A 14,375-nucleotide genomic window follows, 5' to 3' on the forward strand; every position below is an offset into this window, starting at 1 on the left:
GGTTGGCTGCCATCTGTGTGTGCGCCGCCATCATCAGTGGTGGCATCCTCGGCGGCACCATCAGTGGTGGCATCAGTGGGGTCATCCTCAGCGGTACCATCAGTGGTCTCAGGATCGGTGGGGAAGGCGGCGTCCTCATACAAGTGAGGTTGTTCCTCCATCTCCTGGGACAGCTTCCAGAATGCCTTGCCGCCCGAACCCCCGGCCTCATCGTTGTTGGCCATGTTTCTCTCTAAATAGGAACAAAGTTGGTTATTGTCAAGGAACAAGATCATGGTCTCATCATTTAGGGTTTGTCGACACCGAGGCATCCTAAAAGCTAAGCTTTTATCATTGAGGGTTTTTCGACGCCGAGGCACCCTAAAAGCCTAAGCTTTCATCATTAGTCACAAGTACCCCGGCCCATGCATTAGTCACAAGTACCCCATATGTCCGATTTTTAGCAAAGTCATGCTAAAATTCATGGAAAATTTCAGCATGACCTTTGCTGAAAATAGGACATATGGAGTACCCGAATTTGCTGGAACGGAAGTTAATCGATATTCCAGCAAACTCAAGGGCCTCTCGGGTGGACAAGGCAAAAAAGGCCTTCATCACAACATGGAAAATACATTGGCATGTGAAGAGGTGAAACAATATATGCATCTCCAAGCAGTATCATTCAACATTTTGAACAAACCACTACAAGCAATACTGGATAAGAATAACTTTGCTGTGTATTAGAGTTATGCTTGCTTTTATTGTTTTAGTTCAAATCTGAATTAAAACCAAGACAAGTATTCTGGAATGGAGGGTGTAGTAACTTAGCAAGTACTACCTCTGTTTTTAAATGTACGACGTTTTGACAGTTTAGTTGAACTGTGAAAAAATCTCATTTTTAGGAACAGAGGGTGTGCCAATTAAAGGAAGGTCATTCGTGTTCTGAGCAGACACAAGACAATGCATAATTGTGCTAGTAGTAAAACACAAAATCTTGCAAAACCAAAATACTTTCTTATTAACTGCAAGTGGGGAACACCAGGAGCAGAATTAATTGGCGGCTGCTCATGTCTAACAGCCCTGCGGCAGCTGAGCCTGAAGACAGACAAGTCTCACCAGATGAAATAAACGGGTTTCTAATAAGTGTGTAAAGAGTGATGATTCTTCTAGAGACATAGTAGCAGTTTCTAACATATTACACTGACAACTGAACTGTCACAACTAAGAGACCTCATTAGGCTAAAAGCCAAAGCCCACAAGTACTTGTGAACTGAATCTTGCAAGTCCAAACCCATTGCTTGAATCCAGACAAATAAAATTAGAATGCTCACAGGAAGAATAAACTCACACTAACACATAATTATTACCGATAGGCTAACACCACACATCTTCAAATAATTCCAATATAATGAGTTTGAGTAGAGAAAATGGCATTTCTATTACAACCAAATCCATTTACAGTACAAGTCTAAGAAAAGCTACAACACATCTTCTAACCATGAGAAGTAACCAACAAGCGGGGAGACAAGTACACTAAAAGAAGACATGTCAGAAAACAGCTCAAAATCCCCATAGCCCAACGCAATAAAACTAACATCGCCACTTATGTTACGGCGAAAAAGTGAACTGTGTAGCAGTACCAGTAAACAGCTCATAACTCCCCCATCTACATACTCTAGGACTGCTGTGTATAACTTTGCTCAGTATCAATCAGTCTACTCCAGGGTCTAAGCCTTCGCTAATTTTTTTGTACGTGTACACGCACCATCCGATAGGACTGAACCTCTAGTACTATCTACTGTACATGCTGCTTCTTGTTGCACTAGAACAATAGCCAACGATTGAAGACATCAGCGATAGTGTAGTCAAGCTTCCTAGGTGGTAATCTTAATTTTGTGGCTGCGGAAGAGATGGGTGAGGAGGACCGGAAGAAGATGGACTCGAGCAAGTGTTTCTCAGTTTACAAAAAAGAGGCTGAGACCTCTTTTTTAGATACAGCAAAAAAACTATGGTTTTAGATATACCACGGTTTGTAAAACTAAAGTATTTGTCAAAACCAAACACGTCAAAGTATTTAAAACTAGGATTTTTTCAAAAACCATGGTATTCTTTTAAAACTCCAAAAATACTGAGTAGCCAAACGCAGCCTAAGTAATCATCATATTTTTTAATCATCAGAGGCCATAGTAAGACGATGTACTCAGTCCCAAGTACAAAATTTAAATTGAATTAGCCTACATAGCTTTTGGAGCGTGCAAGAGGCAGTACACAAGGGATTAACTACTGAACACCAAGTGCTCTAATCAAAGTTGCGATTAAGAACACATCCCAAATCAACAGCAACAAAAACAACATTAAAATAACTTGACGGTGCTAATCGAGAACAAAGAGTTGCAATATAGCTATGTGAATAAACAATGTAGATGGGACTAGAAGAATTACATAAACATATAATAACATAGCACATAACACTGGTTAGTAAAATGTATATACTTCAGTCTGTCCAGAAATCAACTAAATACTTAATTTACCCTAATTATAACATGAGAGATGGATGGTTAGCACTGTGAAATCTCCAATCTCAAACGAACTGACATGATCTTGTTTAGTTCATCGTTGAGCCAACAAGATTTAATGGGCAATCACATTCACGGGGAAACGAGAAATAACATATGAAGTGGAAAAGAAAAAAGGGATCTATTTTCACGCTTACCTGCAGGGGCTGGATTTGGGGGCGAAGCAAGACAAAGGGAAGGAGAACTTCTTGATGTAGAGGGCTAGGTGGCTCCTTGGTTGCAGACAGCCTCACCCTGCGTTGGATCGAAGCTTCAGGTGGCACTACGGTAGTCAGAGAAGCCGAGGAGTGACCATATCGGCCTGAATCTTACCTACAGCGCCCTGGATCTTGAGGAAGTACGGCGGGGTTGTTCGGCGACGGTCGACTCCACGCTGGCGGTTGGCGGTGCGGCTTCTCGGCAGCGGTCGACTCGACTCCTTGGCTGCGGGCGGTGGAGGGGCTCCTTTGCTGCGAATGATGAGGTCGCTGAAGGCGTTGGCGGCGACGGCGCCGGTGAGCCCCAGCAGCGAGAGCGCGGCCGCGTGACGGGCCCACGCTGCGGCGCCCTCGTCCGACGGCGGAGGCGGAGGAGGTGGAGGTGGAGCGGCCTTGGGCTTGGGCTGGGCGGAGAGGCGCCGGAGGAGGAGCGGGGCGGGCGTCGAGGCGTCGAGCCGGCGTCGGGGTGGCGTCGAGGCGGCGGGGCAGCGGCGTCGGGAGAGGAGAGGGGAAGGGGATCGAGGGCGAGGGTGAGGGAGAGAGAGGGGATAGGTTTGGGCCGGGGAGGAAGTATGGATGGGGGCGACACAATACTAATGGCGCACCACACCTCGGTGCGCCATAAGTACATCCATACTAATGGCGCACCTCGCCCTGGTGCGCCATTAGTATTTTTTTTTGATTTCTACTCGAGCCAACAGGTTATCTTCCACCTGACCTGATCCACATCAAGCTCCCTCTACTAGCTCGACTGGTCAGCAGCCAGTTCTCACACCAGGAGGTCCTGGGTTCGATCCCAGGCTCCACAATTTTTTTATGCATTTAAAATGATGTTTGATACTTATTTGTGTTTAAATATGTTCAAACTTGTCTAAATCATAGCAGTAATATTTTTTTATAAGACAGTAATATTTTTTTGAAAAAATATCATCAAACGGTAATGTCGGTGGAGCGGGGGAGGGTGCGGGGGGTGCGGGGGGTCGGCGGCAGCGGTTCAGTAGGGGAGGGGTGCGGGGGGTCGGCGGTGGCAGTTGAGTAGGGGAATCGAGGGTGCGGGGGGTCGTCGGCGGCGGCCGGTGGACCAGGGGGTGCTCGGCGGCGAGGGGGACCGGATCTGGCGAGGTGGGATAGCGATCGAGATGGAGGGGGATCGAGATCGAATGTCCATGAAATTTAAAAATATTCATGATAGTTCAAAAAGTGCCCATGAAATACAATCGAGAAATGAAGGCTATGATTTAAATACAATCGATCTTAGCTAGCTATCTGTTCACAATCTGCTTGCCCTTCTTTTTCGCAAATGGAGTTCTTCTGTGGAACAGACGTCCTTTAGGTAGGGTGGTCCTGCTTCTTCTTGTGGTGTATGCTGCTACTTCATCATCGTCGTCATGTTCGATCCTCGGGTCGCCGTACTTGTCGAAGTCTTGCTCATTGGCTACTCCATCCATTCCGATGATCTTCCTTTTGCCTCTCCTCACGACAACACGACTGGGCTTTGACGGGTCGGTAATGAAGAAGCATTAGTCAACTTGGGAAGCCAGTACCCATGGCTCATTTTTCGCGGTGACGTTTGCGCCCGCGGTCTTGGATTTGGCTTCGGGTATAAACATGGTGGTGAAATACCGGTCTTCTTTTAGGACGCTCTTCGCCCATCTGACACGGAACATCGGGACCTTCTCTCCAGCGTAGCTTAGCTCCCAGATCTCCTCGATCCTTCCGTAGTATCTGTCCTTGTCATTACCGGTGTAGGATTCCATCGTTACCCCGGAGTTCTGATAACCATCGCTCTTCATGTCCTTGGCCTCGGTGTAGAATGTGTAGCCGTTGATATCGTACGCCTCATAGGTCATCAGGTTGTGCTCGGCGCCCTGTGACAAGGCGAATATGAGTTGTTCTTCCGCGGAAGAATCCTCATGTGAAGGGTACGACAGAAGCTTCTGCTTGAACCAACGCGTGAAACATGAGTTGTGCTCTTTGATTATATCTCCGTCCATCCTCTATTGGCCTCGGTCATTGTACGTCTTCTTAATAAAGGTTTTGTGCTCTACCACCCAAGGATCGACCATGTCGATGTGTTGTAGCGCGACTAGGTTTGCTCTTTCAAAGTCGGCGAGTCGACCGTCTAAGTCGACATGCATTTCGCGGCGACCCTCACTGTGACCCCATCCAGCGAGCCTGCCGAGGTGCCTGTTGACGGGCAGACCAACGGGGTTCTCAATGCCATGATAATTCGTGCAGTAGGAGATGCACTCTTCGGTCAGAAAGCCCCTGGCTATACTTCCCTCTGGACGTGACATGTTGCGAACGTATCCTTTGATGACACCATTCATCCTTTCGAACGGCATCATGTTGTGCAGGAACGTCGGCCCAAGTTGGATGATAGCCTCCACTATATGGACCAGCAGATGCACCATAACATCGAAGAATGCGGGCGTGAAGTACATCTCAAGCTCGCATAGTATCACCATGATCTCTTCTTGTAGCCTTCTGAGTTGCCTCACGCCAATCAACTTCCGAGAGATGACGTCGAAAAAGTTGCATAGGCCAAATAGCGTTTCACGGACGTGCGTGTCCATGATCCCACGGATTGCAACTGGAAGTATCTGCGTCATCAACACGTGACAGTCGTGAGACTTCATCCCACTGAACTTCTGCTTCGCTGGGTCTAGGTATCTGCTTATCTTCCCCGTGTAACCGTAAGGAAGTTTTACTCCTAGGAGGCAGGTGAAAAACTGCTCGATCTCCTCCTGACTTAGAGTGAAGCACGCGGGAGGGTAGTCATTTCCGGTCTTCTTGGCCTTTTTGCCTTTGCGACGACTTACTGTGTCCTGCTTCGCCTCATCATCATCATCATCATCATCATTATCATTAGCGTGAAGCTCCTGCCTGATGCCCATTGATTTCAAGTCTGCCCTTGCTTTCGGCCCATCTTTGGTCATCTCTGGCATGTTGAGCAGCGTACCAAGCAGACTCTCGCACACGTTCTTCGTGATATGCATGACATCAAGGCTGTGAGGCACACGGTGGATCTTCCAGTACGGCAAGTCCCAGAAAACAGACCTCGTTTTCCATACCTTCAGCAGGGGCTTTGGCGCCTTTCGCTTCTTTCCCGGCTCTGGCGCCTTTTGCTTCTTTCCAAGCAGTGGGCAGTCTTTCCAATTTTTCAACAGCTTGTCTATTTCCTCGCCGCTCCTCGTACACGGGCATTTTCGGGGTTCGGTTTCACCATCGAACAGATCCTTGTGTTTCCTCCACGGGTCATCGTCGCGAAGCCACCTTCGATGTCCCATGAAGATGGTTTTCAAAGACCCGGGATCTCTATCTAGCTGGCGATACGTTGTGTCATCCATGCACCTTACGCATCTAGAAAATCCGTGGACTACCTGCCCCGCGAGATATCCGTAACTGAGATAGTCGTGCACCGTCGTGAGCAGTGCAGCTCTCATAGGGAAATATTCTTTCTCTGCGGCATCCCGCGTATTGGCTGGCGTTTTCCACAGCGTGTCAAGCTCCTCTTTCAGCAGCCCCAGATACAGATTGATGTCGTTCCCTAGTTGTTTCGGCCCTTCAATTAGCATACTCATGTGAATGTACTTCCTCTTCATGCACAACTAGGGGGGAAGGTTGTACATCCACACAAACACAGGCCAGGTGCTATGTGTGCTTCTCTGGCTGCCAAATGGATTGACTCCATCGGTGCTCGCGCCCAGCACGATGTTCCTTGGATCGTTCCCAAATTCTGGGTCTTCGAAGTTCAACGCTTGCCACTGGCTCGCATCCTTAGGGTGACTCAGCATCTTGTCTTTTTTATCTATCTCCGGATCATTTGCGTCATCTTGTCGCTTCTTCTCCTCCCTATCCGCGTGCCAACGCAGGAGCTTTGCTACCTTAGGGTCCGCGAAATACCGCTGCAGACGAGGAGTGACCGGAAAGTACCACACCACTTTTCGAGGAGCTTTCTTCCTCTTCTTGTATCGAGTGACGCCGCACACCGGACATATGGTAGACTCCGCGTGCTCGTCCCGATAAATGATGCAATTGTTCATGCACACATGGTATTTCACGTGCGGTAAATCCATAGGACACACGATTTTCTTCGCCTCCTCCAAACTGGTCGGGCACTTGTTCCCCTTGGGAAGACGTTCATGCCAGAATGACATGTTCTCGTCGAAGCATGCGTCGGTCATTTTGTGTTTTACCTTCATCTCCAGAGCATTAGCGGTACTTTCAGGCGGGTATCCTCGGGCCTGCATCCTTCATACAATGGAGTAACCGCGTCTAACTCAAGTTGATCCATCTTGGCTTTCTCTCGGGCGGCAGCTCTTGCGTTATCCGTCTGCTTGAGAAGCAGCTCTTGAATATGAGGGTCCTGCACCCAGCCCATCGATGGTCCAGCGTCGTCTGCTCCGCCGGCATCATCATCTTCATGATCATGCCCGTCGTCTGCTCCGGCATCTTCCTCATCATCATGTCCTGTATCTTCTACATGATGACTGTATACACCATCACCGTTGTGATAATCTCCTGGGGATTCTTCGTCTTCTCGCCCGCCCGAGCCGCGGTGGTTGTCTTGCTGCCCTTCCTCATTTCTTGCCCGGCCCCCATGGACGACTTCGTAGTCATCTTCATCACCTTGCCACCGATAGCCATCCATGAAACCACGCAGGAGCAGGTGGTCCCGCACCTGCCCGGAATCCGGATCCGCAATAAGGCTCTTCAGCTTGCATCTTCGACACGGACATCTTATCTCCGTCTCGTTCTTTTGAAGCATCTCGTTTGAAGCATCTCGGCCTTCACGGACCTCAAAAACCTATTCACGATGCCTTCGGTCATCGTGCGGACCATGGTCGCCTGCGGGGTAGAGCAAAATGATATTTTAGAACCAAGAAAAAATTTGGCATGACTTTCCCTAAAAATAGGACCAAAAAGAATGCTTAATGCCAAAATTCTCGCCGAAACGGAAATGAATCAACATTCCGGCAAAATATTGGCAACTATCGCATTTCAAATACTGGTACACCTCCAAACACAAACACATATGCAACACCACAAACATGTGCAACACCACGAACATACATAGATCTAGCTATGCCATAAAAAGTGCATGTGCACATTGTTGTAGGGAGAACAACATAAATATAGCTTCGCCCCTTACTTACCTATCAAAACAAGGTAATTTAACCACTTAAATTGAATGAATCTATGGTGGAAATGAGGTGAAAAAGAGGAGGCACCCGAGACAAGGAGGAGGTGGAGAGAGTGAAGTGGGGAGAAAGTGAGTGTGGGTAGGAGAGGCTGTCCAAAATATCTTGTTGCTGCCCACTTACTAATGATGCACTAAATGCGCCATTAGTAATCCAGGTTACTAATGGCGCACCTTCTGGTGGTGCGCCATTAGTAGTTTTGCAAAAAAAAACATACTAATGGCGCACCGTCCTACAGTGCGCCATTACTAGTTTAAACATACTAATGGCGCATGGTGGAACAGTGCGCCATTAGTAGTTTTGCAAAAAAGGAATAAAAATATAATAAAAAAACAACATTAGTGGCGCACTTTCCGACAGGTGCGCCATTACTAGTTACAACTAGTAATGGCGCACTAAGTCTGGATGCGCCATTAGTATGTTTGGACAGGCGCACTAGTTCAATTTTTTTTTTGATACTAATGGCGCACCTTGGGCCAGGTGCGCCATTAGTAGTTTCAACTCTAATGGCATATCAGAAGGTGGTGCGCCATTAGTGTCAATCCCATCTATAGCCCTTTTTCTAGTAGTGGAGTCTCGTGTCTCTTGGTTGAAGAAGGGTAGAAAGGCATCACAACGCAATAGAGAATGACCAGGTCGATCGGTTTGTTGTCCTCACATAGGAAAAAGGTGGCTAAAGAGAAAAAATGGGACGTAATCCACATATGCTGCCTGGATATTTGTTGCTCTGGGCAACCATACCCCCCTCAGCACTCTGCGTCCGTGGAGGTACATCGTACTGGTGCGCCCACTGTTCGAATGGGCCTCCCATGCTCTTATTGCCACTTTTTTTGCTGTTAGTATAACGCCAACAGTCAAGTCAAGCAATGCTACTACTAAAGTGATGCCACATTTAACTAATGCCGTTCTCGGTCTAATCCCACCGATAAATTTAAGCAATGTCGTTTAATGTCATTGGATTATTTCAGGGTTAGCTGTTGATTGTGGATGTATTAAAGATTTTTCAGCTAAGGCATTCTGATGCTGTTGCACAGCCAGTATACCAACGATGAAACTTGTTACTACCTTCAGATTTTTGCACTATTAATGCTTATAGATTACATACCTCACTTTCATGAGATAAGTTATTTTTTTGTACAGTGTCACCAAAATGCCAAGGCGCTGATGTCATTTTATTTTAGTTAAACTGCACAAAAAATTATGAAGACGAGAGGAAATGTCAAGAGTGGGCACCTCCTCCTCCGGCTGTTCTCTTGATTTGTTCGATCAAGTTTTTATGTTTGATCAATTATCAAGATTGGGATGGCAATTTTTTATGTTCCCTCGAGTTCGAAATGATATTTACCTTGGAGGTACATGGTTTGCAATTTTTTATACTGTCATTAGTTAATAATGCGTGTTACCTTCAAACTTTTGTATTTGGTTTTATGCTCATGCACAGCTAGTATACCAATGCTGAAACTTGTTACCTTTACATTTTTGTATTGTTAATTCTTATAGAAATCTTCCAGTGCTAGAGTTTATTGAAATATGTTCAGTAAAACCATTTTATTGTACCCTGTAACAAACTAACTACTCTACTGTTGCACTAGCCAATAGTAGAAAAGGGGGCAATGGTCCAGGCCTGTCCAGCCCATTAGTCCCGGTTCAATCCAGAACCGGGACCAATGGGGGCATTGGACCCGGTTCTTGAGCCCCGGGGGCCGGCCGGGCCACGTGGGCCATTGGTCCCGGTTCGTCTGGACCTATTGGTCCTGGTTGGCGGGACGAACCGGGACCAATGTGCCTTGCTCCTGGCCCACCACCATTGGTCCCGGTTGGGGGAATGAACCGGGACCAAAGGCTTCCCTTTAGTCCCGGTTCATGCCACGAACCGGGACCAATTAATTGCCTATATATACCCCGCGAGCAGAGCACTCTCACTGCTTTGTTTTTCGTGGCCGGCGAGGAGAGAGCTTTGTGTTGCTCTAGCTCACCTCCTATGCACACGAGGTGTTCGATGGAATGCCTGAGCCACACTACTTAAGCTTTCTCCTCTCCAAGCTCCACCTCCAAGCTCCATTTTTCTCAATATTTGTCTAGGTTTAGCGCTCCGTCATGTCCCGTCCCCGTCTTCACCGCCGTCGATCGCCCGCGTCGCCGGCACCACCGTGGTAAGCCTCTTGTTCTTATCTTCTTTCTGAAAGGAAAAAACTCTTACTTGTATGTTTATATAGATACTTGTATACTTTTCTTACTTTTATTATTGCATCTTATATAGTGCGATGGTTTTGGTATCCGCCCCCGCCGGCCTCGTCCTGTCTATGATTCAGATGTGGTATATATTATCTTTTTATAACTATTGGTTCATTTATTGTTTATGACCATTATGCCGACCAATGTGACATAGATTTTATTTATCTAGGAGGTTGTTGAACCGGAAATTCCAATCGACCCTATTGTCGAGAGGTTAAATTTAGTTGAAGAAGAAAACAATTTGTTCAAGGAAAAAATTAGAAAAATTGAGGAGGAGAAGATGATATTGGAGTTGCATGTTGCGGATGTCGTCGATGATCACAAGATCAAGATGGATGCAATGCGCTTGAAGATTAGAAAGATTAGAAAATATGCCATTCATACCGAGGCTTGGTATCATTATGTCGTTGGATCAGTTGTTACATTGGTTGCGATTATGATCGCATTTGTTTTCGCATTGAAATGTTTTACATAGTTTCAGTGTATGGTTTAATTAATTTAGATGCTTTGCAGAGCTTTATGTCGTTAGATGAGAACTATGTATGTACTTTGGTTTTAATGTGACGATGAACTTCTATTAATTTGGTCACTTAATTATATAATGCACGCCAATGAACCGACAATGGATGTACGGTTCAAGACACACCTCCGAGTACATTAAGGGCGTGCATGATTTTCTCGAAGTGGCTGAGGCAAACAAGTAGAATGGTTTTATGTGTTGTCCATGCCCTGTATGTGGGAATACGAAGTCTTACTCTGACCGGAAAATCCTCCACACCCACCTTCTTTACAAGGGTTTCATGCCACACTATAATGTTTGGACGAGGCATGGAGAAATAGGGGTTATGATGGAAGATGGCGAAGAAGAAGAGTACGATGACAACTATGTGCCCCCTGAATACGGTGATGCTCCTGAAGATCAAGAGGAACCAGACGATGTGCACGATGATGCTGCAACGGGCGAAGCTGCTGAAGATCAAGAGGAACCAGACGATGTGCCCGATGATGATGATCTCCGCCGGGTCATTGTCGATGCAAGGATGCAATGCGAAAGTCAAAAGGAGAAGCTGAAGTTCGATCGCATGCTAGAGGACCACAAAAAAGGGTTGTACCCCAAGTGCGAAGATGGCAACACAAAGCTGGGTACCGTACTGGAATTGCTGCAGTGGAAGGCAGAGAATGTTGTGCCTGACAAAGGATTTGAGAAGCTACTTAAAATATTGAAGAAGAAGCTTCCAAAGGATAATGAATTGCCCGACAGTACATATGCAGCAAAGAAGGTCGTATGCCCTCTAGGATTGGAGGTGCAGAAGATACATGCATGCCCTAATGTCTGCATCCTCTACCGCGGTGCGTACAAGGATCTGAACGCATGCCCGGTATGTGGTGCATTACGGTATAAGATCAGACGAGATGACCCTGGTGATGTTGACAGCGAGCCCCCCAGGAAGAGGGTTCTTGCGAAGGTGATGTGGTATGCTCCTATAATACCACGGTTGAAACGTCTGTTCAGAACGGAGAGCATGCCAAGTTGATGCGATGGCACAGTGAGGACCGTAAGAAAGACGGGAAGTTGAGAGCACCCGCTGACGGGTCGCAGTGGAGAAAAATCGAGAGAAAGTACTGGGATGAGTTTGCAAGTGAGCCAAGGAACGTATGGTTTGCTTTAAGCGCGGATGGCATTAATCCTTTCGGGGAGCAGAGCAGCAATCACAGCACCTGGCCCATCACTCTATGTATGTATAACCTTCCTCCTTGGATGTGCATGAAGCGAAAGTTCATTATGATGCCAGTTCTCATCCAAGGCCCTAAGCAACCCGGCAATGACATTGATGTGTACCTAAGGCCATTAGTTGAAGAACTTTTAGAGCTATGGAATGGAAACAGTGTACGTACATGGGATGAGCACAAACAGGAGGAATTTAACCTAAAGGCGTTGCTATTCATGACCATCAACGATTGGCCCGCTCTCAGTAACCTTTCAGGGCAGACAAACAAGGGATACCACGCATGCACGCATTGTTTACTTGACACCGATAGTATATACCTGGCAAGCTGCAGGAAGAATGTGTACCTGGGCCATCGTCGATTTGTTCCGACCAACCATCAATGTCGAAAGAAAGGCAAGCATTTCAAAGGCGAGGTGGATCACCGGAAGAAGCCCGCCATGCGTACCAGTGATCACGTACTTGCTATGGTCAATGATTTACACGTAATCTTTGGAAAGGGTCCCAGCGGACTAGCTGTTCCGAGTGACGCTGGGGGACACGCTCCCATGTGGAAGAAGAAATCTATATTTTGGGACCTACCCTACTGGAAAGACCTAGAGGTCCGCTCTTCGATCGACGTGATGCACGTGACGAAGAACCTTTGCGTGAACCTGCTAGGCTTCTTGGGCGTGTAGGGGAAGACAAAAGATACAACTGAGGCATGGGAGGACCTGCAACGTTTGCACGAAAAAGACGGCATGCCTCCAAAGCAGTATGAAGGTCCTACCAGCTATGCTCTTACCAAAGAAGAGAAGGAAATCTTCTTTCAATGCCTGCTTAGTATGAAGGTCCCGACTGGCTTCTCGTCGAATATAAAAGGAATAATAAATATGGCAGAGAAAAAGTTTCAGAACCTAAAGTCTCATGACTGCCACGTGATTATGACACAACTGCTTCCGGTTGCATTGAGGGGGCTTCTACCGGAAAACGTCCGATTAGCGATTGTGAAGCTATGTGCATTCCTCAATGCAATATCTCAGAAGGTGATCGATCCAGAAATCATACCAAGGCTAAGGAGTGATGTGGTGCAATGTCTTGTCAGTTTCGAGCTGGTGTTCCCACCATCCTTCTTCAATATCATGACGCACGTCCTAGTTCATCTAGTTGACGAGATTGTCATTCTGGGCCCCGTATTTCTACACAATATGTACCCCTTTGAGAGGTTCATGGGAGTCCTAAAGAAATATGTCCGTAACCGCGCTAGGCCAGAAGGAAGCATCTCCATGGGCCATCAAACAGAGGATGTCAACGGGTTTTGTGTTGACTTCATTCCTGGCCTTAAGAAGATAGGCCTCCCTAAATCGCTGTATGAGGGGAGACTGACTGGAAAAGGCACGCTTGGAAGGGACTCAATAATATGCAGGGACGGATATTCTTGGTCTCAAGCACACTACACAGTTCTACAGAACTCTACCTTGGTGACCCCGTATGTCGATGAACACAAGAACAGTCTGCGCTCCAAACACCCGGAGCAGTGCGATGACTGGATTACATGTGAACACATCAGGACTTCCAGCAGTTGGTTGGAAGAACGTATCAGAGGTGACAACACTGTTTGTGATGAGCTGTACTTGTTATCCAGGGGACCATCTTTGACTGTATTGATTTGGAAAGGATACGAGATAAATGGGAATACATTTTACACGATTGACCAAGATCAAAAGAGCACCAACGAAAACAAAGGTGTCCGCTTTGATGCAACAACCGAGAGGGGAAATGACACATATTATGGTTACATAGTGGACATATGGGAACTTGACTACGGACATGATTTTAAGGTCCCTTTGTTTAAGTGCAAATGGGTCAATGTGTCAGGAGGCGGGGTACAGGTAGACCCACAGTACGGAATGACAACAGTGGATCTGAAAAATCTTGGGTACACTGACGAACCGTTCGTCCTAGCCAATGATGTGGCACAGGTTATCTATGTGAAGGACATGTCTACCAGACCGAGAAAGAGAAAAGATAAGGAAGCGAATACATCATACGATGAGCCAAAGCGCCACATAGTTCTTTCAGGAAAAAGGGACATCGTGGCAGTGGAGGACAAGACAGACATGTCTGAAGATTATGAAAAGTTTCATGAAATTCCTCCCTTTAAAGTTAAGGCTGACCCCAGCATCGTGATAAACGATGAAGATTATCCATGGTTACGGCGCAATACGCAAATGACACAAGCGAAGAAAAAGTGAAGACTTTCTCCCGTAACTATTATGATGATACCATGCCAACTTTGTAACTGACGAGTATGACACCATTGTCCGTTTTGTACATGCACATGCTATGTGTGGGTCAATTTATGATACCATGCCAACTTTCAACTTTTTCAGAGTTCATTTGAAATGCTTTAATGTCTTATGGTTTGGCCCTCGTAATAATTAAAAATAGCAACAATAAGTATTTTGTTGTAAGTAG

Source organism: Triticum dicoccoides, chromosome 3B (genome assembly GCF_002162155.2).
Source record: "Triticum dicoccoides isolate Atlit2015 ecotype Zavitan chromosome 3B, WEW_v2.0, whole genome shotgun sequence".
In the NCBI taxonomy this organism is placed as follows: Eukaryota; Viridiplantae; Streptophyta; class Magnoliopsida; order Poales; family Poaceae; genus Triticum; species Triticum dicoccoides.